Source organism: Vulpes lagopus, chromosome 14, assembly GCF_018345385.1.
Source record: "Vulpes lagopus strain Blue_001 chromosome 14, ASM1834538v1, whole genome shotgun sequence".
NCBI classification, from domain to species: Eukaryota; Metazoa; Chordata; class Mammalia; order Carnivora; family Canidae; genus Vulpes; species Vulpes lagopus.
The window spans coordinates 5,200,757-5,226,236 of NC_054837.1; the positions used below are offsets into that span (position 1 = coordinate 5,200,757).

Below are 25,480 nucleotides of genomic sequence, written 5' to 3' on the forward strand. Positions count from 1 at the left end.
AGAGGGGCTTGCGGAGAAGATGCCCTGCTTGGATGGGCCCAGGCCGGTGCTGGAGCGGAGAAGCGGACATCCGGGGGGAATTATCTAAATCAAGCAATTGTGAGAAATAGAAGTCTTGGGAGTTTGCAGATTTTTAAAGAGTGTTTCATCCAATTTCACTTGCAGCTAGGAACGTATCACTGTCAACACGTGAGTGAATGTGGCTTCAGTGGGAGAGGAGGTCCTTTTCCAAGCTCCTCTGACACCTTTGTTTAGCTCTGTATGACTGCTGGAGGCCGGAGGAGGAAAGGTTTTGAAATCATGTCTAAGTTGCCTTGTGGGTTCACACAGCTCTAGACATGGTGATCACTGGGCACCCGGCTTCTGTGTGGCTGTGATGGGGACCTTCGCGACCTGCTTCATAGATTCATGTGTGACACGTATGCAAAAGCTTGGTGTGGACTTTCCACAAATATTGGGGAGCCCCCAGCTGATGGAGGGGCAACCACTTAACGCCTGGTTGCATACATGGCAGGGCTCAGCGGATACTCACCGGTGACCAGACTGAATTATTCGTGAGGGGGACCAGGATGACCGTGATCATGCTTGCAGGAAAGCCTTAGGATTTCATTTTAACCATGTTGCCTATCGAAAAAGGCAATTGGTTCACAAGAAAGACCATTGTCTTGGCAATTGCCCAAAATTGCCAAGAAGGCATTTTTTCTCAGCCCGTAAGAAAAACACCAATTGAAAGGGTCCACCTCCCAACTCCACTTATGGAAGTACTACTGTAGTTTATTTTATCCAGTAGTACATGTCTCACAAGGAGAATATTTGACAGTTTAAAATATCTACATTTGTCGTAACATCACGTATTTCTTCCCCTTTATGCAAGGCCCAGGATTCTCCAGAGTACATGGTGACCACTTACCTACCTTCACATTTTTAAGAAGCAGAGGGAAAAAAAAAATGTAACAACTATCTATGGTGCAAAATACTCTAAACATCTATAAAAGCATGAAAAAGAGCATTTGAATGTATTCTCTCAAAAGCTGTCATCCAAATAGCCTGGGGCAGGTTAGCCGTGGGAGGATTTGGGTTGAAAGCTACTGCCCAAGCAAGGAAGATACAGCCTTCACCACCGCCATGACCATCACGACCACCACCACTACTACCACCACCACCACCATCCCCGTACCACACACAACAAAATAAGGTGGACTCAGGCTCATATTAGAGGGTAAATTGTATGGGTTGTGACTCATACCCCAATAAAGCTGTTAAAAACCTGAGGATTTTGCACAGGGACGTAGTAATTGCTCAATTAGAAGACCAATCGTGTTAGTGTTTTATTATCCTGGACAAGAATATTTAGGAATCAGAGATGCTTTGGTTCCTCCCTCTTCCTAGAAAAACTGTCCTTACTCCCTTGAGCAGAGTGACCTTGTCATCATGTATGACCTCATTTTCCTTCCCAAATCACCATACATGGCTTCCCAACTTCACTCTGGGACTAAGTAAGGACAGCCAGTCACCTGCATGTCACACAATCGATGACTATAAATACCTCTTAGAGTGAGCATGGGTCAGCTTCCCAATCTGTCCCTTAATTCTCCTGTAAGACCTGTTCACAATGGACATGGCTCCTTCCCTAGATTCTCTGCCCCCAAACTACAGAGCAAAAAGAATAAATCACCTACCTTGACTATTATTCTGATGATACCCCCTCCTAAGAAACTCACACTAGTGTCTCTAAGGTCAAACTCAAATGCCTAGCATGGTGTGTCCAATCTTCCCACTGCCCAGGATCTTCTCTAAATTAACCTGAGTTTGAAGAGCCCTCAAAGTCATTCTGGGTTTCAGACTTCATGGTCTAGTTCAAAGGTCCTTAACCAAATGGAAGTCAGGGGGCTGAGAACTTAGATCAAGCCTTCATATTTTCCATAGTAACAAACTGCATTATGGTTTAACGGTACTTAGGATGCTGTTACCAACAGAAATCACATTTTTGTTATTGTACGACAGCTGTAGATATCTTTAAATATTGCTTCAAATTCATAATAGTTCTTAGACACGGTGTCAGATCTTATTATTTAATGTGTTAAAAAATACACATGTATTAGCAAATCAGAACTTTTACAATTTATTGATTTGGGGTATAATGGATTTCCTTGGAAATCTAAAATATACAACTTTAGGCCCTTAAAAATATGTTGAAATGAGGTCTCCATGAATCAGACTTCCATAGGGGTCCCTGGCACCAAAAAAGAGAGAGAGAGAGAGAGAGAAAGAACCCCTGGCTAAATGAATAATCCTCTAGATTCCTAATAGAGTCTTCCCATGGTATTAATAACCATCATCGATGCCCCAGAATTCACCGAAGAGAAAATGAAGTGGATTTATGAGAGAACACTGTAAAGCAAGACAAGCTTGTTGCATTACTTCTGACAAGTCCAAAATCATGGATCCCATCTCATTGTTTGCCAACTAACTGTAATTGCTTCCCTAGCCATCTGGCCTGCCTCTCACCTTAGAGAATTATTTTATTAATATATCTTTGGTCATAGGAGGGACAGGGGGAATGTTGGCTTAATCAGCACAAATTTGATAATTAAAAAAAAGGAAAAAACCTAGATATGCTGTTTTAATGGAAACTATAAAATTATAAATTTTATCTTGGATATTAAAAAAAAACTGTTAATACATCTATGTTAATCACCCTTCTACTGTGTTGAGGAATTTTATAAAGAAACCCAGTAGGCTTGAAATATTTAAAAGGATGTGAATTTTTACCTAGTTCTGAGCAGTAATGAATAAATTTGAGAAACTAATTCGCATAGAAAAATATTATTCCTAATGACTTAGCACGATCCGTGAAGAATTTGTCCCTATCCTAAAATGTCCTAAATCATTTATATTTTGAATTGAAGCACCTCCAAGTGGTATTGAGGTCCACATTTATTTTTCAGTTTTTTCCTGATTTGAGTTCATCCGCGGACTCACATGAAGAACAGACCAGTTTTCATTTAAGCGACAAGTTTTTTTCTCTTATAAACTGTCTCCCACCACACCCACGCCCTAGAGAAGTAAATAGTGTGCTCTGCTTCCAGACAGGGTAGTGATTACCAACCGATGGAAAGCAAAAAATATGGTGTTTTACACTGTGAAGATGACAAAACAGATGTTAAACTAATGCTTCTGTCCACTAGCTGGTATTACAGAAAAATCGGGATATAAAAGTAGACTGAAATATTATAAGAAAACTCTGGCATCTAACATTAGGATTCAGAATATAGATTCAGTAAAGGCGATCTTGGTGCAGGGTGGCTTTAAATTATGCTTGAAGACGAAGAAACCACACTGCCTTGTGTATCACTGCTGCTTCAGTGGGAAAATATTAACGTTCACTAGCCCTGGGCCTCTAAGTTTTCATGTTCTCCTAACAGACTTTGAAGTCTTTGGTCCCTACTGGGAAAGTATAAAGTCAGGAAGGATGGCATGGGGCCAGTTGACATCTCCAGGATTACAAAGAATAGAATTAAAGCTTTTCAGTGAGACGGAGACAAAAGCACTTACATAAGTCCTTCACATTTCCCACATATTTTATTCATTACAAAGCACAGAAAAATCTGAAGACTTTCCCATGCTAACACAACTCTACAGAAAAGGAGAAAACGCTAGGGCACAGCATTAATTAACCCCATTGTGGGCATCATGCCAGTTTGACCACAACTGAAATCTGGTTGCCACAAGGAGCAGGGTTTTTTTTTTTTTTTTTTTTTTTTTTTTTTTTTTTTTTTTTAATTCATGACAGTCACACACAGAGAGAGAGAGAGGCAGAGACACAGGCAGAGGGAGAAGCAGGCTCCATGCACCGGGAGCCTGATGTGGGATTCGATCCAGGGTCTCCAGGATCGCGCCCTGGGCCAAAGGCAGGCGCCAAACCACTGCGCCACCCAGGGATCCCCAGGAGCAGGTTTTTGATGAGGGGAAAGATTAAACAGGTCCTGGAAAATATTGTCCCAAATAATTAAAAAAAAAAAAAAACAATGAATCATAGCTATTTATTAGTAGAGAAGATAGCTTAAAAATCCACTAATAAAGATTTCTGTTTTCTTAAAAGCTGTCATTGGTATGTGTCAACCAAAGATCTGTGTTTTTAATACACCACAAAGATCAAGGCATAGAGACAAACTTTTTGTTGTTTTGTTATTGTTCATTTGCTCCGGAAAAAGAAAAAATCACAATCTGACATTTGATAAATCTATTTGATAAGTGAATAGGCATCAGCCTCTCCAACTCTACAGATAGAAAATGCAGCCAATCCTAAAGATGAACCCGGTTAGATTTTAGAAGGTAACGCTCGCCCCTTCATGTGGGTACCATGATAGTATCAAAATGAATTAAAAGCAGGAACAGAGGAAAAACCCCCAGAAATGATTCACACCTGCAGTGAGACACAGATACATTCAGAAGCACAGGTCACAAAACAAACACAAATCCTTACCTAATGGAAAAATATGAATGTCAACTTGATGTATGATCCCATGCTTACAATGGACAAAAAAACCATGTTCTAGTTTCTCTCTGTACCCAGGATGAATATAGGATACTCTCGAAGCCATTATATCCTGGGTTGAACCTAGACTTATTAATGAGCTCAGATTTTATGGTCATATTCCAGAAGATAACGAGATGTTCACAAGAATATTCTGAACAGTCCTATTCTAGCCTTTTGCAATTCCACCCAGGCATGTTGCAAATAAGTCTTCCGAAGTAGCTGTAACCATGAATTGAGTTGGTTAGGACTTCTTGCTGAAGAGATGTGGACAAAAACCCAAGCCCCATGTATCATCTCTAGTGACGGGGGAGACGGACCATGAATATTATGTTATAGAAGATGCAGGTGAAGGGGAGCTGGAGAAAAGTCTCAGAGAGAAACGAGAGTGATGGCAGGTGAACTGTAGGAAAACAGAGGAGAGAAGGCTCGGGAAATAGGATGCAATGTAGCAAAGAGAAAAAGTAATAGGTTAAGGCATCAGAATTAACAGTTCGGGGTTTCCGATTCCCTGGAGTTGGTGTTGGCTACCAGGAGGACGTTTTTCTGCATACTGGTCAGAGCTGAACCTGCATCTTGCTGACCGTCCTTCATGGAACTCCTATGCAGAGCCCCACATGGCTGATTTGTGTTGGTCGTCTGATTATTCACAGTCCCTGGAAGAGTGGCATGGTGGGGTGGCCCTGGCAGTGATGTTGGTTACTATCTGGTCCTTGATTTCCATTTTTTTTTTAAGTCCCAGGCGGTTTTGCCATTTGCCTTCAAATCCTGACCTGACCTAACAGGAGGCCATGTATAGTCTGTTTCTGACCTAAATGACCACTTGTGTATCTTGCTCTGGAAATGTTCGTGTGTTTGGGTATAGGGGTTATCCTAAATCCAAGTGGTGGCATTATATAACATATAGTATATGGACCATATCCCATGCAGACACAGACTCCACTGTTCTCTGCATAAGGACTTCCCTTTCTTGTGAGGGGTCCTTGTGCGACTGTCATCTAGGGAGGAGTTTTCCTCTCGAATTGGATACTACCAACAGCAGGGAGCTTGGGAAGTGATATGCACTGAAATCTCTCTCTTATGCTCTGGGATTTAACCATAAGCTTATGAGGACGGACCTAAGAAAATGTCCTTGGTAAAGGAAATACCAATCAAATATAAGAAAATTCAGACATTTAAGCCAATGAACATATTTACCTTTGGACTTCCAAAGGGCTGGGATAATCTTTTCAGATGTATATCCTTGTTTCAGGTGGTGAGCACAAAAATGATAAACATTTGCTGATTGAATGTCTGGGCAGGGTTCAGAGGTTAATGTGAAGATCTTTGTTCAGAGAGACGAGCATTTTTTTTTTTTAAGTGAGTGTTTTCGTGCTGAAGAAGAGCTGCAAGGCTATTTTTAACTGACTTACTCAGTTAGCATGGCAGGCAGTTGTAGATGGTGGGGAATTTATGTGTCCAGCCACATTTTAAGACCTATGAGTCTTCCCCAAACATAATGTTATAAAATGTCCTTTTGCTAAAAATACTGGAATCAAGTAATTATCTACTTTTGAATTTTAATGAATAGGCCATCTGTTCACTCAAATTGAAAAAATGAAATTTTTCTACAAATTAACTACTTGATGAGATATCCCTTGTGACTAAATCTGCTTCACTGTTTTTTGTTATATTCAACCTAAAGGTGACACACAGCATATTATATCAAGTTTTGTAAACTAGAGTATGGAAAAATGTTTTCCCATGACCACAGAATCTGTTGGACAGGCTAGATTTATAATTATCAAAGACCGATTTTTATCACCAAAATTTCTAAAACCACTATTAAGATGAATCTCTAGGAAGAAAAATGTGTCCGTTTTCATCTGTGATGATCACAACAAAGCTGTAATTCTAAACATAACATTTTATGGATTCTCACTACAATGACGGACAATTGTTTTCGATCTCTTTATCTTCCTCTCCAAGAACATTTTGTTTTGTGTTGTGTTCTCCAATATGGCAGCCATTTGCCACATGGGGCTATTTAAAAGTAAGTTAATTTAAAATAAGTAAAATCTAAAATTCAGTTCTCCAGCCACATCAAATGTGGCTGCTATATTGAACGGTGTAGAATCTTCCTCCCATCCTGCAGAAAGGTCTATCGGACAGCACGGCAAGATTCTTTTTACTCTCATTAAAAATGAGGTAACAGACCCAAAACGAAGTTACTTGTGCTAAGCCCCAGGTCACCAAACCAAGCCTTCACTGAATTACAATTTCAGCTCTCCCAGGAATGGAATCTTAAACCAATCAATTGGGTACCATACACTAAGCATTAGTTGGGCAACTGGCTTGATGGAACCCTGCCATCCCCTAAAGTAACCTCGAAATAACTGCCCTGCTTTCTCACTGGGCTGAACTTCCTTCTTCCTGGTTCCTTCTGCCTATAAGTTTTATTTTGTCATAGCTTGGCTCTTCAACACACCTTTCTGTCTGCCAGATGGGAGACTGCCTGGTGCGATTTGACTTTTGCTCAGATAAACTCTGAAAAATTTAATATGCCTCAGTTTATCTTTTAACATCTCTAATGGTCATCTCTATGAAGAATGATTTCTTCGCTCACTAAGAACAACTTTTCAGATACTTTCTCAGCAACGTTACTTTAAAATCATCCCCAAGATCCACTGTGTACCCACCCCCCCACACACACACTTAATTCTTTAAAATGCCACACCTTTCTATAATGTACTTGAGTTATCTACCATCTCTTCTAGTTTTTAAAGTCTTTTGCAGGGATGAGGGGGATAAAGACAAATTGTGTATGGTTTCGTGAAACAAACAAAAAAATGGTGGCACGTTATAAATAATGCATGATAGCAGCATGACTTTGGCAGAAAATGTACTTCATTCATACCAGCAGCTGAAGCTTTCAGTCTAATTAAAAATGAAAATACTATTACAATCTGAAATTATATCTAAGTTATCGAATTAGTATGCCTCATATTATAGTTCCAGAAAGTATTCAAGATGCCGCCTTTTAGAAATGAGCTTGCTTTGTCTTTCCTTATTATCCAGATAAAGGCAGGTTCTCTACATACTAAGGTTGAACTGGGACTGAGCCACCTCATTTAAACTTGTTCAATACCAGCTTTAGATTTGCAGAACCCTCCACCCTAAGACCCTCACTATTTGCCACAGATCACCCATTTCAACAGATCTTGCCTTGCCTACCAGTTACTTCTAGTTTCCGCAATAAGCAACTGGTAGGAGGACTAAAATCCCCCCATTTTCGCCACCATTTATTTCTTCCCATACTCTAGCTCTCCTTCTCTGTTCATAGTTCTTTATATATATAAAAAATGCCACCTCCCCCCACCAAAGGCACTTGGTCTTGTCTTAAAAAAAAAAAAAAAAAGAAGTCTTTCTAGCAGTTAATGAGCACACAAAGTCTATTTTCAGATCAATTTGGAGTCCGTTCTTTGCAAGAGGTGGATATATTTTTACTACCTTACAGATGATGGATTGCTTTATTGAGGACTTAACTAGACTTTAAAATGTACAATAGTTGCTCAGTTCTTCTCTAAGCACGCTGCATAGAAATTTTTCAGGACTGATGCATATAACCCAGCCCAGGCCAAGCAAACCAGGATCTCTGGGGGTGAAGTGTGGATTTCTGGAGTTCTTAACACTCCACAGGTACTTTCCACTTGCTGACAGGCTGGGCTTGAGGGCCACTGTGGCCCATACAGTGTCTGATAAGACAAAGTAAGCCCATAAACAGACAACAAAGCCCACATTTGGGTGGTGGAGGTGGAAAAAGAAAGGAGGGCTTCTACTCCAAAAAGAAAAACAAGCTTCATGGAAACTCTATCAGGGGACCAGGACAGGGTCACGGGCACTATTAGAGCTGATGGAGTCTACTTAGAGAAAAAGGTAGTAGAAAAAATTCACAGGCAATAAAAAGTTTAATTCACGTAACAGGTGTCCTCAATGAATAATGTTCTTTTAAAAATGAAGACATTAAGGCAGGAGTTGGCAAACTTATTCTGCAAAGGACCAGACTGTAAACATTTGGGCCATATGGTATTTGTTGCAGCTATTCAACTGTGTGGTTGTAGCATGAGAGCTGCCTAGATGACACATAAATGTATGAGCATGGCTGTATTCTAATAAAACTTTATTCGCAAAACAGGTAGAGGGCTGGATTTGGTCTTCCAACCACACTTGGTCAATCCAATCACTAAGGAATAGGTTAGGACATTTATTTTCTTTCTTTCTTTCTTTCTTTCTTTCTTTCTTTCTTTCTTTCTTTCTTTCTTTCTTTCTTTCTTTTTTAGGACAGTTCTTCAAAACTATTAGGATTGACTGTATTTTCCAAAGATCCGATCACAATATCTTCCATATTGTATGTTCTTGTACAACATGCCTTTACCACTCCCCCCAACAAGAGGGAGTTCTTAGTTTTCAACCTCTTTAAATCTAGTCAGGCCCCATAACTGTGTTGGCCAATAAAATATGGTGGAGAAGATGCCGACCCTGCAACTTCTAGCTTCTGCTTCCTGTCCCTGGGAACACTCTCCTGGGAACCCAAAGGCCATATTGTGAAATACTCAAGCTACACAGAGGGCTGATGTCTAGATACCCCATTTGAACTCTGGCCAACAGTTGGCACCAATCGCCTACCAATTGTGATTGAGTCATCTTGAACATCCAGCCTGGCCAAGTATTCAGATAACTGTATCCCCAGCTGCCACCTGACTACAGTCATGTTACAGATCCCACATAAGAAGCATCTACGGAACCCAGGACACACAGAACCATGAAAGATAAATTGTTTTAAACCACCAAGTGGTTCAGCGTGCTACCACATAAGTAAACAGATTTTTTTAAAGAGTGACTAACGTCACTTTTTCTGCTAATATAAATGCTTTTAACTGGATAGAAATCTATTAATAAACAGACAAAGGCAGGTGCTATTTCCCTCCAGTAAAGGAATGTATTTCTTCTAGAATTCATGGATAAACCACACTTACTTCATGCCACAAGCCTAGAGGACCTGTGAGTACAAAGGCTATATTAAGTAAATGCATTTAAAAAGTATCCTAAGATTCATGTGAGTAAAGAACTTTTAATTCTCATAGACAAATTTATCATATTTATATTTTGCAGGGAAAGAAGTCCTGAAAATTGCTGATTTGTGGCTATAACTTCATGTTACAAATGAGGAAGAGGGAAGATAAGGAGTCAGGAATACTGTGATCCTGAAACTATGAGAATTACGATCAGAAATTAGCTATGTGATTGAATTAGGTTAATCCGAAGCAGAACTCCTTTTCCTTGAAACAATCAGAAACAAGTTTTCTTAGTAAGTTAGTGCTAAAAATAGTGTTTCAGAATCCACGAACAACACTTAACCAAGGGTTTTTTCGAAACACTGAAACTCAACACAAAACTTGATTTAGAGCGGATTCTTGAAATTTGAATGGTTGAGTAGCTCACTGTCCACAAAAAATCAAAATATTGAACAAGTGAGCTTTAGTGGTAAATTAATATACAGAATCTTTTCTGTCAAAAATAATGAGAAGAGTACAACTCCCAAGTTTTAAGAATAACTCTGGATGACTTCCACTGGGAAGATGATTAAGTCAGAAAAGTTAGGTTCTTCTGGCAATTCAGTAAAGAGACAGACACTTAAATCTGAAAGAGCGAGCCCAGGGGCAAGAATCGGGAGTCTGAACACCTGAAGCTAAAAAGCAGAGACTATAGGAGAGGAAATTTTACACCTTGGATTAGGATGGATGAGAAAAAGAGGACTCATGAGAGCAATTTCCTTAGAGTCTTCGAACACTGCAGTTGGTTCATCATGTCACACCCTTGCTTCTCCAGAGGAGAGAAATTAGGTCCCAGAAAACTCAACAGTGTAGCAAGAGGAAAAGAAAACGTCCATGTCTTCGGGCTTCTTGCCCCTCCAGCACCCCTCTCCAAAGGCTGAAGACCAGGGCACAGACGGGGGCCGCTCCACAGCAGAGTGCGCACATCCCTAACCCCTCGCTCCCCCTTGGACACACAAGCATGCCGGCCTTCGATCTAGGGAAATAATGTCGACAGATTTCCGAAACAACTATCATACATAAAAAACAGAGCCAAACATAAATTTGTAAGTTTATGAAAGGAAATTGACAAATGAACGAGCAGACTTCAATTAGCCAACGAGGTCCCTCACTCAGTCCCATTAAATGCATGACCTGTGATGGGGAGCAGGTGCTGTACTGACCACATGGGACATAGCGGGTGATGTAACTAAGAGACCGGGGCTAGTGCTCAGTCCTTCCGTGTTTAGCTGCTTCCCTTCCCGAAGCCTCCCTCCCAGACCGCCATCCAGCGTCAGAGCAGAACATGAGAAGGAACCCGCCCCAGTGGAACCAGGGGCATGACCCCAAGACCCAAGGGTAAAGTCAGAAGGAAGTATTTTACTCTAGGGAACAATGGGTTTTGTGGTGGTTGTTGTTCTTTTTGTTGTTTATTGCTGCCTTTTGGGATTTTTTGGCAGTTGTCAGATGTTTCTTTTTTATAAAGATTTTATTTATTTATTCATGAGAGACACAGAGAGAGAGGCAGAGACACTGGCAGAGGGAGAAGCAGGCCCCATGCAGGGAGCCCCATGTGGGACTCGATCCTGGGACTCCAGGATCACACCCTGGGCCAAAGGCAGATGCTCAACCGCTGAGCCACCCAGGCGTCCCTGATGTTTCTTTTTTAAACTTTAAAGGGATCCTAAGATTTCAAGTCCACGTGTGTTGTACTCATTCTTTTCCTGATTTGATAGCCTGCAAACATGTCTTCTTTCTAGTTCCATTCATCTGGGATAGGGCCAGGGAAATCCTCATCCCTGGAATTTCTACCTGCTTGACGGTCTCAGTTGCCCTCTTGGATTCTTTTTAGGTACTCCCTGCCTTTCCCAGAGAAGAGGTTTATTTCGAAAGCTCCTTGAAAGCCGAGAAATGTGCTAGCATTTTATCCTAGTGGAGGCATCAGATCCACAAACATGAGGAGCTGGCTCGTGCCTTATAGCATCATTTTAGGTCAATGCTATTAGGACCTAATTTGCAATGATCACAAACTCTAGCTCTGATTTTGAAATTGGTTACTGTGCATATATAATCATAATTGAGTTTGGATACATTTCCCTCGAAATGTGTCGCCCTCTGCATGTTAATATTGAAGCAGTTTTGGAGCTGTATCGACTCAGGAAAGCTCTCGAAATCTTCCACTATTTTCCCCTCTAAGTTCACTATTTTCCAAAACAGATGAACGGTGATCTTCATTTTGCGGTCCCTCATCCGGAAAACAACAACAAAAAACACTACAGTGTTTAAATAAAAATCTCAAAGACCGTGGCATAACAGATGTGGAACCACTACGCTGTACACCTGAAACAAATACAAGCATCGTGTGCTAACCATACTCGTAAGTCCCAAGTGTTAACAATTCTATAGCATATGTGGCATAGCCAGAGGAACATCCTATCCAATTGCATTTCATCTAATTACTTATAAATTTCACATTATGTCAACCTTATTATTTCCCTTTGACCTAATTTGGTAATGTTCCTTTAGTATCTTTACTCAGAGTTAAATCTCCAAGATAGTGTCACCTACATTTTACCCTGAGAAATAGGTTTTTTATAACATTTTACTTATATAAAAAAAGTTGTATTAATACCATTAAGAGATACCATGTAGTATGAAATAGTAAATAGAATATTATACTTGGTGTCAAAAGAACTTAATGCTTGTCCTTGCTCAGTAAGCTGAGCACGTGTGCCCTTCTACTTTCACGTAGCTTCAGCATTCACCTACAGAGTGGTCCTGGCTAGTCTCAAGCTCAAGTCCAACTCTAGGATTACGGGATTCTTAAATGTTTACTGAAAAAGAAAATGAAAGGTCTTGTAGAACTTAAAGCTAGTTTTCAGTATTTTATTTTTAAAGAAATGGACTTAAAGAATTCTCCAAGCTCAACCCAAGCTTTCCTATTAAGCATGTCTGCAGTGAAAGCTGGCATTTTGTTCATCTTAGAGACCTGCTTCCTACCATTCAACAACTTTTGTCCCTTTTTTTATTTTAAAAAACTTGTCCCTTTACATGTCACCTGCACAAAGAAACGCAGGCAGTTCTTAGAGCCCATTGGCTGAAAATGGACCCTGGGTGCTTCACATTCTGGTTTGGGAATCTCAGAGAAGTCCTGCTCTTTGCTGAGGACGATTTACTTGTCTAGAACATGATTAAGCTCCTTCTGTGCCTCCTGACCGTGTCTGGAGACCCACGGAAAGCTTTTGCTCTTACACATGACACTGAGCTGAGGTCTGCAGGTGGGACAGAAGTGGTCTGGTTTGGAGAAGAGAATTTTGGTCATGAGGTAGCAGCACCGCCAACACAGGGTGCGGAGTCCACGGCAGGACCGAAGATGAGTGCTTTGTGAATCTATGATGGGTGCGACTCACAAGGAGGTGGGTTTTAGGAGATCAAAGTACTTTTTTGTGTGGGAAAGAAAAGGTGAAGACCAGGAGGAGGAGACAAGTAGACTCCGCCGTCAGCACAGAGCCCGACACAGGGCTCCATCTCACAACCCTGAGGTCATGACCCGAGCAGAAACCAAGAGTCAGACACCCAACTGACGGAGCCACCCAGGTGCCCCGAGAGGTCAAGGTACTTTGACATCAACTTATCTCATTTGCTTGGAACAACATAATTAAAATATACAGATTAGGATAAATTTTCCAAATCTGAGACATTATGCAATCATAGTACATGATGATTCATAAGCCATCTCGCAAGGGCAGGAACTGTGGCCCTCATTTCCCACCTCCCAGCACGTCACCCTGCCACACCAGGAAGCAGACGTCAGAGTTTTGTAAGGGAAGGAAAGTCTTCCCTGAAAACACCCATTTCACGCCAAATGTTGATTTCCTATCTAACAGGTTTCAGGATTCAGACCTGAAATGGCCAACTGGATTTCTCATTTTTGGGGGGAAAAAAAACAAAAAACAAAAAACAATTCGTTATTGGTTCCAGGTGGTTTTTCACTCTCTCAATTAATCAGATTTGCCCTTTCCTGCAATCTGTAGGCTTCCCTAGAGAAAAGCAACTCACCTCTTTACTCTGTGAAATTGCTCTTTTATGCATTTACAATTTGAAGCTCCATATCTACAGTAAATCTGGCCATTGTAATGATGTAGGCCTTCAACCTTCCACAATGGAAGACAGCTACGGAAGGACAGAGTTTGACTGGCCAGTCAAGCAACTATGAATCAGATAAGAAATAAATATAGGCTATAAAAATACTACCCAAGAACAATCTCAGCCAGGTAATCAAGTTTGTCCCAATCAATAAGTCATGTTGGCAGTAGGACCCTTGACATGATGCGTTGAACAGGACTCTTAGCTCTACGGTCTTCCTCCAAACAAACCATGAGAAAAAGCAAACCAACCCAATTGCAGCACATTTTATGAACTACCTGACCAGTACTGCTCAATACTATCAAGTCATCAAAGAAGGTCTGAGACACTGTCCCAGCCAAGAGGAGCCTAAGAACACATGAAGACAAAATGGAAAGTCTTATCATCAGTGGGATCTTGGAATAGAAAAAGAACATTAGGTAAAAACTAACAGAATATGCATAAAGCCTGTGTTCTCATTACTGGTAAAGCATCGATATTGGTTCATTGATGGTAACAAGTGTCCCATATTAACAGGAGATGTTTGTAACGGGGAGCTTGGTACAAAGTGCATGGGTACACTATATTGTCTATTTTTTTTTAAGTAAAACTGAAAACATTCTTAAAGTTTATTTTTAAAAATAGCATTACTTGCAACCATTTCAAACATTAATGGACATGCTCATCCCCTGGGGGTCTTGGTAAAGGAAGCCTGATTGCCTTGGGTCTGGGGCAGGGCCTGAGACTCCATAGTTCTAGTGAGTTCCCAGATGAGCCCAATGTCATTGGTCCAAGATCCGGTGTGAGTGATGAGGTTCTCAATCTAGTGCAGGGTTTCTCAGCCACTGCATGATTTTGATTTTTGGTTGGATAATTCTCCATTATCCAGCATGTTACAGAACATTCAGCAGTAGCTTTGGCCTCTATTCACGGGAGGGCAATAGAATCTCTTTCTCCAAGTTAATAACAACCACAACGGTCATCAGACACTGTTTCCGGTGCGCAAAGGGGTCAGCCTCACTTGAGCATCACTGATTTAGAGCATTTATTAAAATATGACTTGCAGGGGGCTACGTAGAGGGGGAAAAAAAACCCAACCCTGTTTATTCCTTTATTTTCCAAAGACTTGAATGCTTTGCCTGTTCTGGGCTTCCAGAAAAGTAATTTAATTATTTTATCAAATAGAGTTAAAAAAATAAAAATAAATAAAAATTAAAAAAAATAGAGTTGATGATTTCTATCACTGTAGAAACAGGATTTAAAATACACAGTTTCTATCTTCCAGGAATTTACCACTAAGTCAAATATACAGGAAGATACTCCGCTCAGTAACCCCCAGAAAGACACATTCTTATCCTAGTTCCGGAAACAAGCTCGCAGCACTGCTTGATCAAGCACCAAAGGAGAATCGAGGAACAAAAGATGAGCTGCAGGTGTTCCGAATCCGAAGCCCCCAGCACTCCCATCACGGCAAGAAGTCCCTGGCCTGGTCAGGCTTGCAGGCGGAAAGAGAAGACTTGATGCGGACAGAAGAAGAGGCAGGATCCAGGCAGGCTTGGCTCACGAAGATGCCCGAAGACAGGACCTAAATAACAAAGCCATCGACCGGCAGGGCGGTGGAGTGAAGACAGGGCAGAGCGCGAAGAGCTCAGGCTGCGCAAGGCCTGTCATCTGCTGCTACCCCGGTACTGGGTGCACGCAGCCCCCAGCGAGGACTGCACCCCTCCTGACGCCATCGCATCCTTCAATCTCATCAAGGGGACAAGAGAATCCAGCTCGCAAGTCCCCAGCAGTGGCCGGATGGCTTCGGCGCGGACGAGGGGGTTATCTGATCCACCGAGTCCAGTCTGAAGTCACAACTCCAGAGACCCAACTCAAACACCCCCAGCAGGTGACAGTGGCGTTAAGCCCAACTACCGAGGCTGATCTGACACAAGCGTGCGGCGGGGCCCCCATTCCTTTCTAGGAATCCGTTTTCAGTGGAAAGTCAGTTGGACACATCTGGCTGGAGCCCCGGGGGGGCTGGTGATACCCTTCCTCCCACCCCAGGCAGGATCCACAGAAGAGCTAGTCTGGGGGGACTTTCTGTCCTCCAACCCCCATCTTCACAGGCACCCCGGTCCGGCGGAGAACTGCAGGGTCCGTGGGTGGACAAGGGAACCCCAAGGTGCAAGTGGGGGAGTTTCACAGCTGGGTTTTATAGACGAACACAGCTGCACACGCCCACCCAAGGCGCGTAACCCTCCCGTTCCCAGGCATCTGCCTTCCCACAGCACGCTGTTCGGCAGCCGCAGCTGATAATGACTTTGCACCTGCCGCGTGGCAGGGACGAGGCTGCAAAACCCTCCAGCAGCCCTCCGCGCCTCCCAAACACCCTGCCGAGGAGTTAGCCTGCACGGCCCAGGACGCGGGGCATCAGAGGGGCCAAATCACGCAGCGAAAGCAGCCCTTAGCGGGCAGGCCCCTCAGGGTGTTTTAGCACCTGTTCGGTTTTTCCCAGGAATGGGCCTATCACGTCCGAAGTTTCTCCATCACCACTAAGCGGGATGCGAAGGAGGAAAGTTTCAAGAACGTCTCCGAGGGAAAGAAATGGAATCTGACCCAATAAGGCCCCGGGTCAAGGAGAGAGCGCACGCTCAGGCCGCAGGGGAGAGCACAGCTCCCTGGACGGCGCACGACATCTGGGGCCCGGGGCTTCTCTGCACCTCCCTGCCCACCTCCCTTTTTTTTTTTTTTTTTTTGAGTAAGAGATCAGTTTATGGTTAACGGTATGGGACAGACCGGGAAGGTACCAAGGCCCATAGTAATGAGCTTCCCAGGAATAGACTGACAGACTTACAAGCAAACAGAAGGACAGGGAAACAAAGCCAAATGGCTGAGAGACCAGGCTCAGCCTCAGTGGCTGTACCTGGGCCCCAGTTCCAGTTCTGCCCTGGGAACCTGGGGGATGAGCAGGACCTACAGGTGCCTCAGTTCTTGTAAGGCTCCCATCTCTTCACTCCCTCCTGTTCCCTACCAGCAGGCTGGGACTTCTCACCTGTGGTGTATTTCCAGGGCTAGGGAATGGCTGGTCTCGGGGTGGGAAGGCAGAGGCCTCGGTCGTACAGGGTTAGCAGCAGCACTGGGGGGAATCTGGTCAGGCACCAGGTGCCTGGGGTGGGCACCGCTCAGCATCCCCCCCACCAGCCCAACACCTGTACGGCCAGTCCTGGTGGGTACCTGCAAACGGAATGCACATCGACATGGCCTCCAGTTGATGCAAACATGGACCCAGAACCAGGAAAGGCAAAGGGGGCAAGCGTGCGAGAGAAACCAAGCTAACAAAGCCAAAGAACCTAAAGGCACCAACCTCGACGGGAGGAATGTCCAGGGCTCAGCCCCCCTTACGGCGTCAGGAAGGACAGATGCTACTCATTCTGCCTTAGGGAACCAACAGGCCATACCTGTCCTCAAGCCCAGGGAGGTTCCGGAGATGCAAATACAGGCCAATCTTGCCCCGAGAGCCAGGAAAGACCATGAATAGATACCAGTCGGCTGTCAGGGCAACAGCACAGAAGGCCGGCGTTAGCCGGAAAAGCTGGCAGATGCCTCCCGCCCGAGCTGCAGACCTTTGCACAACTGGGTACGAGTCGGGCTACACAGGGTGCATTTTATACCAAACTCCTCCACCGCCACACAGTGAAAGCACCTGCAACTGCCACCTTCCTTTTTTTTTTTTTTTTAAAGATTTTATTTATTTATTCATGAGACAGACACAAGAAGAGGGAGAAGCAGGCTCCCTTTGGGGAGCCTGATGCAGGACTGGATCCCGAGACTCCGGGGTCATGACCTGAACCAAAGGCAGATGCTCAACCGCTGAGCATCCCGCCCAGGCGTCCCCAAATGCCACCTTCTTATAGTTTTAGTTCTAATCATCCAGACACCTGACCGGGGCAGGGGGGAGGAGGGGGCTGAGGGTGGGGAGAAAGAGCTTTGTTAAAAATAGCGATTAAAATGTTCTTCTTTACACATAAACTAGAAGTAATCAGACTCGGCGCTGAAACTTCTTGCAACGGACGGCTTGCTTTGTCGTGCGTGACTTCAGTCCTACTGCGTGCAGGGACACAGTTTGGGGACCACTCATTCGGCACCTCCTTCTGAGGGGACTCGCACAGGTAAGCAGCATTTCCCCATCGGAAAGGACTTGCTCCCGAACACACAACGACCTCAGAAAATCGGAATCTGCAAATGGTCTCCCCTTGTATTTCACATGCACGGATGCCATACAGCTGAACACCCAGCCAACGATCCCTAAAAGGGACTGGAGGCAGGTACAGAGGGATGGAAGCACTGCATGTGCTCATCCTCTATTGTCAACAGCCGATCGGTCCCCAAGCCCATGACACATTTACTCCATGAAGAGATTTTCGCCGAAGTGCGATGCTTCAGTCTCGCACCAGAAGAGCTACAGGATGGAAAGGGCTCTTCCGTCTGAGCAGGTGCTTCAGTTGCTGCTGAAATTCATCCCAGGTGGCCGCCCTATTCCTTTAGAATCTCCTGTTTCAGCCAGCGATCCTTTACCTAGAACAATTTCCACCCTCCACTGACCGGTAGCTGACACCTTGGTCAGGGCTAGGAAAATGCCATCCTCTTGCGAGGCACAGTTTGCTCCCTCCCAGTTGCTACTCCCTCCTTCGACTTTGCTGTGAATAAGATGAACTGGCCAATACAGTGACTGATGGTGGTGGCCCGGACGGGACAGCAGAGAGATGAAAAGGTTGCTTGCAGCCTGTGATAGGGATTTGGAGGCGCACTGCCCCGGGTTAAGCTTGTGCACGTCACCAGCTGCAAAACTCGTGGGCCTGCTTTAAGGAAATACACCTGCTCTGAGAGTGATGGCTGGAATGCACCGGGGAACACACGCTGCGGGCGGTGCGGGGTGGGAGGGGGGTGTTAGGAAAGAACGGGGACGTGGGCTATGCCGCTCTGTTAGCCACTAGCAGTGGGACCCGGGAAAATCCTGTTTCCTTACCTCTACAGTGAAGGGTTTTGTTTTTGGGAAAGAGAGCACAGGAGTGGGGAGGCGCATAAGGAGAGAGAGAACCTCCAGTGGGCTCCACCCCCAGCGTGGAGCCCAAAGCCGTGCTCCAGCTCATGAGCCTGAGATCAGGACGTGAGCCAGAATCAAGCGCCCCGGATGCTTGACCGACTGAGCCACCCAGGCGTCCCAATAGCAAAAGTTTTAATACCTGTGTCAAGTAGGTGATGACAGACAGATGACAGACAGAAATGATGGATGAGGAGGCTTCTGATAGAGAGACTAAGTGTCATTTGTCCCATTGGAGTATTCCAGAAGATGTCTGTGTTGCATCTGAATGCTCTAAGTTCTACGGCAGATGTTACTCTCACCTTTGAACATTGTTTTAAGCGTGGATCCCACACAAGTGTCAGCAGGACTGGGGCCTCCTCTGCATGGCCCTGAGGGGACAAGCAATCTTCTCATCCACATGGTGGGACCCGTAGGGCACTGACGGGTCCCCATTACCATTGGCTGACTGGTATTTTACCATGAGAAGGCTCAGTCCTTCGTGTTGGTTAAACAACAAATCCCTAGCAGGGGACCATGGTGATTTTTATCATTCGTTATCCCTTTCGTGTGGTTTTATTTCTCGGATTATCATGTTAAAAGGTGGCCGGGCATTGGTTTCCCTGTATGTAATCTTTAATCATTACAACCAAGCTCCCCAGTGGAGAAGGACCCCAAGGCTCCCACAGGGTACTGAAAATGCTCAAGCCAGTGAGCGGCGCAGGCGGGAGTCACACCATGATGCACCCAGTGTCAAAGCGCACACCCTTGCTTCTATGCAAAGGAGCCTCACTTCTCAGCTCTCCTTGCCAGCTTGGCCAGGCTGCCCAACCCCAGCATCCATCCAGCAACACGCTCCCCTTTACTTGTGCCTTTCCCCCTAATCATATGCACCACTTCATTCTCTCTCTAGATCCTTTCCAGAAAACGTTCGTCAAGAATCTGCTAGATGCTGGGTCTCTTATCTGATAATGTCCTGAGACGCAATTGGCCATTTTTTGAGAATTTTCTTGAGAACTTCCACGCTGTAAAAAGATTTATCATTTTCTTGGTGCCTCAATGTCTATCTTAAAAGGGTGTATGTCCTTCTGAGGTGATGGTCAACTCCATTTATCTAGACATAGAAAGTGTGGTGAGGCTATCAGGACAGTTGCACATCCTTCGATAAATATCATGAAAGGTGCTCAGCTAAATGGCAGAGAAGGGACGCATGGGTGGCTCAGGGGTTGAGCGTCTGCCTTGGGCTCAGGGTGTGACCCCGGGGTCCCAGGATCGAGTCCCATATCGGGCTCCCCTCAGGGAGCCTGCTTCTCCCTCTGCCTGGGTCTCTACCTCTCTCTGTGTGTCTCTCATGAATAAATAAGGTATTAAAAAAATAAAAATAAAAAAAAAATAAAGGGCAAAGCAACCACAGTAGAAATAGGAGGGGCGGACCTGGATGATATGGTGGGACGAGGCCCAGAAACAAAACAACCATTTTAACTGACAGTCATTATCTTCAATAGAGTGTGCTAGAAATATATATGCGAAATTATAAGCAGCGATCCTGAGGTCCTGGAGCCATGTCTGTCGCAGATTTTTCAGCAGAAACCATTATCCAACGTCTTGTGCCGCTTGACTGATCTGCTGCATTTCTCAGTATCAGGCAATAGTCTTTGAAATTCATTAGGAATTCACAAGGCACATTTTATTCATCTGTTTAAACATCTGTTGGACTACGCTGCTCAATTTGATTTTGGGTTTTAATTCCTGAAGCTTTCCCTCCTAAATCTCTGAAGTTGTGAGGTGTTGGTTTTTTTTTGTTTTGTTTTTCTTTTCTTTTTTTTTTTTCATCTCTCGGTTTTACAAGATACCAAAAAGTCTAACTTCTATCCTTACCTAAAAATAAAGCATTAGAAAACAATAACATCTGAAATCTTAACATCGCTTATGGTCATTTTATTCTGTTTATTTTTTTTTAATTTTATTTTTAAGTAATCTCAACATGCAACATGCGGCTCAAACCCACAGCCCTGAGATTAAGAGTTGCATGCTCCACTGACTGAGCCAGCCAGGCATCCCAGTTATGGTCATTTTAATTAATTCTTTTATTAAAATGAGTTACCTGTGCAAGATGCAGACAAGCAAAAGAGGTTTTCTTATTAATGAATATAGCTCATATTCATCTATTCATACACGTAATATGTTCACATATATACTTTATCCACATGTCCCTATATTTAGTATGTTCCAATCTCATGTTATTCTGGGCAACCAAAAATTAACAGTTAAAAACGCTTTTAATAAGTACATAAAGGCTAATGCTAAGGTATTAAAAAAAAGTCCTTCTCTGGTCTCATAAAAACCAAACCATGGGACGCATGGGGGGCTCAGTCAGTGAAGTATCTGCTTTCAGCTCAGGTCGTGATCTCAGGGTCCTGGGATGGAGCCCTGTGCCGGGTTCCCTGCTCAGTGGGGAGTCTGCTTTTCCCTCTGCCCCTGCGCCAGCTCATGTACTCTCTTGCTCTTTCTCTAAATTAAAATAAAATAAATAAATAAAGTAAATACAATACAATACAATAAATATAAAAAAAAAAATCAAACTGTGACGACAGCACATTCCCGCAATGATTACAGCATTCAAGATGTCACCCTTCCTGGCACACATATCCATACTCTCTTCAATCCACAACTGACAAAAAGTGTTCTAACTTTGCTGCCAGAGTCCGAGCAGTGCATGGTATGAAAGTGATATAGCACCTGGTGCAAATGGCTATATTTTTCCATATGTGTGTCTAAAACCATGTAGATAGGCTTTTACTTTGTTTTGCTTCTCCAGAGGGGAAAAGAACCAGCTTCAAAAATTACTGTTACTGAAATACACTGAGAGATAAAGAGATTCTCCTCCATTGCCCTTTTACTCCTCCCTTCTTTCTGTGCTTTCTTGAACCCACATTTGTCCCTTTAGCATCTCTGCATCACACGACCAAGTGGATTCACTATATTTTCTGTTTCCTATGTTGCTGATGCTCTGACATGTGTAGCCCTGCTGATGGGCGCGCCTGCCCCTCTGAGGGCTAGCCAGTGCTCAGAGACAGGGAACGAGGGAGCCTGGACACGTGCTTATTTCATATGTAAATTAACTGTTTCAGAGCCCCACACCTCCCACCGTCTCCATTACTGCACATACACACCACACCAGTATTTCCCTATCCAAATCAAACAGGGCCAGGTGGCAGACAATTAGCAGCAGCCCCTGGGCCCCAAGAATTGCTCCAACCTGCCAGTCCTCAGCGGTGTACCATGCCCTGCCTTTTCCTCCCAAGTTCGCTCCAGTAAAGGCCGCAGCCTGGGCCTTCCCTTGCTCTTTCCTGCCTCCCATCTCAATGTGGAGCTTCCCTGCATGACTGGGCCACCTCTTCTCTTGGGAATATCTTTAGTGGCATGGAACTTTGGCCACGGGACTCGATCCCAGGTCTCCAGGATCACACCCTGAGCTGAAGGCAGACACTAAACCACTGAGCCACCAGGCTGCCTCCATGTCTGTCTTTTTTTGGACACTACACACACATGGAAATCATCTGATATGTTGTCTTTTACATAAGGTTTCTTTCTCTTAACATGATGTTTCTGAAGTTGATGTAATGTTGTAGTTTATTTCTTTGCATTGTCAAATGGTATCCCGTTATATGGCTATTATATGGCATTTTGTTTTTCCATTCATTAGTTGACAGATTTTTAGATTGTTTCTAGTCGGGGCTACAAGGAGCAACGCTACCACGAATACCTGTGTAGGACACTTTACATGGACGTTGGTCCTCGTGTCTCGGGAGAACACCTAGAGTAGGATCGCTGGGTTGTGGGTTAAGTTTAAATTTTTAAGAAGCAACCAATGTGTTTACCAGGGTGACTGCATTATTTTACATTCATACTAACAACATACAACATACAAGGGTTCTAGTTTCTCCCATTGTCCCCGTCACTTGGTATCGTCTTTTTGGTTGTAGCCTTTCCAGTGGCATGAAGTGGTTTTTTAATTGTGGCTTTAATTTGCATTTCCCTAATGACTAATGATTTTAAGCATCTTTTATGTGTTTTTAGTCATCTTTTATGTGCTCATTAGTCATTCCTATAAGGCCATTTGTGTATCTTCTTTGGCAAAGTATTCAAGTCTATTCAAGTCTTTTTTCTACTCTTTTAGTTGTGACATTCACTTACTGTTGAGTTGTAAGTGCCATATATACATTCTCAGTACAACGTTTATCATGACTTGTAAATATCTTACCCTAGTCTGTGGCCTGTCTTTTCATTTTCTTAACGATAGCTTTTCAGGTAAAAGGTTTCCCATTTCAATGAAGTTCAATTTATCAAGTTTTCTTATATGGATCATTCTTTGGGTGCCATAAAAAGAACACTTTGTCCAACCTAAAGTCACAAACATTTTCTTTGTTTTGGAAGTTTTATATATTTTTATATATGGAAGTTTTATTTATTTCAGTTTTACGTAGAGGTCTAGACATGTTTTCAGTAAATTTTTCTGCATGCTGTAAGGGTCTAAATTCATCTGTTTGTATTTGGACATCCAATCACCCCAGCAAAATTTGTTGAAGAGACTACCCCTCGGCATCTTTTTCAAAAAATCGGTGTGCATTAAATGTAAGAATGTCTTCTGGGGAATCTCAGTTCTGCCCTATTGATCTATATGCCCATCCTTACACCACCGTCACACTGTCTAGATTACAGTAGGTTTCTTACACAGCCTGAAATCGGAAAGTATAGGTGCCACAACTTTATTTTTTATCAAAACAATTTTAACTGTCTTGAGTCCTTTACATATCTATACATATGTATTTTATTTTAGAAATTTGTCAATTTCTTGAAGAAGAAGAAGAAGAAGAAGAAGAAGAAGAAGAAGAAGAAGAAGAAGAAGAAGAAGAAGAAGAAGAAGAAGAAAAAGAAAAAAAAGGCTGCTGGGATTTTATTAGAGATTACATCAAATCTATAGATCCATTACAGAAGTAACATCTTGACTATACGGAGTCAATCCATGAATGTCTTTCAGTGTATTCAGATTTTCTTTATTTTCCCTCAAAGTCTTTTCACTGTGTAAGTCTTGCCCTTCTTTTGTTATATTTATTTCAAAGTATTTTACTTTTTTTTTCATATACTTGGGAATGAAATTGCTTTCTTAAGATTTTATTTCTTTGACAGAGAGAGCGTGTGCACAAGCAGGGGGAAGGGTGAAGGGAGAAGCAGACACCCCTCCTCCCCCACTGAGCAGGGAGCTCATTTTCTTAACTCTCAATTGTTCATTCTCTGTATGTAGAAACAGTTGACTTTGTATATTGATTTTGTATCCTGTGACCTAGTTGAATTCATTTAGTTCTAGATGTGTGTGCATGCGCTAACGTAGGTGAGGGTGCATGCCTGTACGTGTCGCGTGTGTATTTTTAGTATTTTACGTACACAGTATCACATCATCTATTAAGAAAGACAGTTTTATTTCTTCCTTTTGAGTCTGCATGCTTTAACTTCTTTTTTTTTTTTCTTCTTTTTTATTGTGATGCCTAGCATCCAGTACAATGGGGAAGTTATCAGATTAATATCTATACCTTGTTCCTAATGTCCGGAGGAAAGTATGCAGTCACCACCAGAATGTAAGATGCATGGCAGTAAATTCTTCGGAGTTGCCCTTTATCAGCTTGAGAAAGCTTCCCTCTGTTCCTACTTTATTGAGATTTTGTTTTCATGGTCAGAACATGAATTCTGTCCATTGCTTTTTATGCATCTATTGCAATGATCTTGTGGCTTTTATCATTTATTCTATTACTGCAGTGCATTATATTAATTGTTTTTCCGACGTTAAGAACTTCATGTTCCTGGAATGCATCCCATTCTGGTCGTGGCATGTAGTCCTTTGTCTATGTTGCCGGATTAAGTTTGCTAATATTTTACTGAGAATTCTGTATCTATATTAATGAAGATCGATCTGTGGTTTTCTTGTGATGTCTTTGTCTGGCTTCGTTATTAGGCTAATTCTGGTCTAATAAATGAATTGGGAGGTGTTCCATCCTCCTCTAGGAGATTTTTGTGAGGGATTAATGTTTGATAGAATTCACCAGTGAAGTCATATGGGCTAGCTTTCCTTTGTGTAAAGACTTTTAAATAGTAATTCAATTTCCATACTTGAAATATTCTCTTTAGGTTTTCCATGTTTTCCTGAGTCAGTTTGGGTAATTTTCCTAAAGGAACTTGCCCGTTTCATTTAAGTTCTCCATATCATTAGTATTTAGCTATTCATAATATTCATTGTAACTTTTTAAATCTTGGTAGGGATATAATGATATCCACTACTTCATTCTTTGCTTAGGTGTTGAGGTTCCCAGTTGTTTTTCTTGGACAGTCTAGTCAAAGTTTTGTCAGTTCTGTTCTGTTGTCTTTTAAAGAATTGACTTTTCATTTCATTGATTTTTTTTCTAATAGTTTTTAAAAATATATACTTTTTTTTTCAATTTCTGCTTTAATCTTTACCATTTTTCTTCTACTTGCTTTGTGTTTGATTTGTTCTTCTCTTATAGTTTCCTACTTACGTGGTATCTTAGTTTACTGATTTGTGGTTTTCCTTCTTTTAGGCATTTACTTTTCTTCCTTAGATGCTCCCATAAATTCTGGTGCTGTGTTTTCATTTCATTCAGCTCACAA

The 25,480-nt window shown here is 42.7% G+C and overlaps 1 protein-coding gene across 2 annotated transcripts in view; it reads right to left on the minus strand.

Annotated features, from left to right (window-relative positions):
- Positions 1–25,480, minus strand: part of PRKG1 (protein kinase cGMP-dependent 1) — a 1,197,769-nt gene that overhangs the window by 772,008 nt on the left and 400,281 nt on the right. The window lies entirely within an intron of this gene.